Raw genomic sequence first — 2,031 nt, forward strand, 5'->3', positions numbered from 1 at the left:
GTGAGCTCCCCAGGGAGGAGCGGCAGGGGTGAGAGGAAGAGTCCGCGAACCCTGACAGAAGATGGCAGGGCGGGGCGGACGGGACCCCCCAGAGAGCGACGGACAAGCAACCCCAGCCGGCCCGAGCGGCCCAGGTGTGGATGGAGAGAAGTGTTAGGGAGGAGGGAGGCAGCACAACGTGCAGGCCAAGGTGAGGAAAGAAAGAGCCCGGCAACCGGGGCGGAGGCGCCTACTCTGGGCCTGGCGCTGCCCGAGGCCGCCTGGCTGAGGGAGCGTCCCCTGCCTCCCCCCGCGGGATCTTCAGAGCGCTCAGAGAAAACCCAAAACCTTCCCAGGAACCCAGAACGAAAGGGTCACTCTCTTTACCCACCGCGGCCCGCCTGCTTGACTAATTCTGTTCAGACTTGTTTGAGGTCCGCACGCTCCTCAGCGGGGCAAGCTCACCGCCGCCTCTCGCCGTCACTTCACAACGCCCAGCCTGCCACAGAGAAGTATATTCAAATCTAACCGCCCAGCCGCTTCGCATGCGCAAAGCTGCTCTACGCGTTGGCTCCGCCCCTGACTCCAGACCAACCCCAGTTCTAAGATTCCTTTAATCAAATTTCTTCGCCATTGTGCCAATTTTATTTCCTTCAAGTTTATTTGAATTACTACCGAATTTCCTTTGCTTCTCCCCAATGCAGACTCTTCCACATTACGAGAGCGGCCATTTTATTTCGATTGCTAGTTATAGAGGTGATCAGACCTTGGCTTCCGTACAAAATGGCGGCTTCCATAAAATTGCGTCACAGCCCCCCCTAGTATTACTCCCTATAGCTATCAGGAAGCAGTAGGCTTCTGGGACGAGGTGGCCGAGTGGTTAAGGCGATGGACTGCTAATCCATTGTGCTCTGCACGCGTGGGTTCGAATCCCATCCTCGTCGGAGGTAGCGTTTTTTTTCTTGCCCCAAACGAGAGGGGGAAACTTATTTGCGGACTGGAAGATAGTTGAATGTTCCTGTTATGATTTACTAGCCAATTTAATCTGCTACTTTCAGTCTCGGTTTTCAGATTTTGAAAATACAGTATTTGGAGGGTCTGACCTGAGAAATAAAGAAAAGGAAGGGAAAGAGACTTTTTCTGGGAATCAGAAAATGCGCTTGATCTAATTTCTTTTTATGTGAAGCAAACAATAGTACCTAGAATTCTACGATTATTACAACCTATATGTTCCAATGCTGGTCTGCTCCAACTTAAGATAACTTAGCTCCTAATTTAGGGGTTTCAATTATCGTGGACTCTTACCCTAGCGTTTTTAATACTTGTCCTGATAATGAAATACCAGGTTTCACTTCAACAACTACAGTGACGCAGAGTATTCAGGATTTTCTTCTGACCCCTAGCAGGCTGCAGATATTCAAGACATGTATACATCGGGAAAGATTTAAAATGTTGACAAAATTTTTTAATCTTGGTAATATCTAGAAGCCAGAGACTGAAGACCTGAAACGTGGCTACCTTCCCAGAGAAGAGAAAGGAGTACTCTCTCTTGGTTTTAACGTTGGTAGAAAAGCATGGAGATTCCCCTTTTGAAAGGTCATCAGGCAGATTCATTCAATTCACATTTAACAACCTTTATTTATTCAGTGTTTACTACCTATAAGCACCACACATTTTATATGAATTACATCATTTTAACTCACCATAACCCTGTAACTATGATATTTTTTTATTTATTTTTTTCCCACTACTTTTTTCTCTTTTTTTTTCTAGCGACTGTTAACAGCTAAGATAGATATTTTAATACTTCATTTTACAGATGAAGACACTGAAAGATTAACTTGTCCAAGATTACATAGCTTCTAAATTGCAGTAAGGGTAGGGTGACCCAAATCTGTTGGACTCTGGTGGCTCTTAGCCACCATCCTATAATGTGCTGGAGATTAATAATCAGTGTTCATCAATCTCTTGCTGTAATGGTTTACAGGTTCTCTCCCCCACCAGGCTGCTGCACTGCATGGTGCTCAAGAACCCTGCACCTGGCAGGGACTT

General features: G+C 46.6%; 1 non-coding gene across 1 annotated transcript; it reads left to right on the forward strand.

The window, feature by feature from the left end:
- Positions 1-841: 841 nt before the first annotated feature.
- Positions 842-923, forward strand: TRNAS-GCU (transfer RNA serine (anticodon GCU)). The gene has a single exon. It is a non-coding gene; the product is annotated as a tRNA-Ser (tRNA).
- Positions 924-2,031: the final 1,108 nt, after the last annotated feature.

The sequence above is a fragment of the Eulemur rufifrons genome, chromosome 2, assembly GCF_041146395.1.
Source record: "Eulemur rufifrons isolate Redbay chromosome 2, OSU_ERuf_1, whole genome shotgun sequence".
Taxonomy (NCBI): domain Eukaryota; kingdom Metazoa; phylum Chordata; class Mammalia; order Primates; family Lemuridae; genus Eulemur; species Eulemur rufifrons.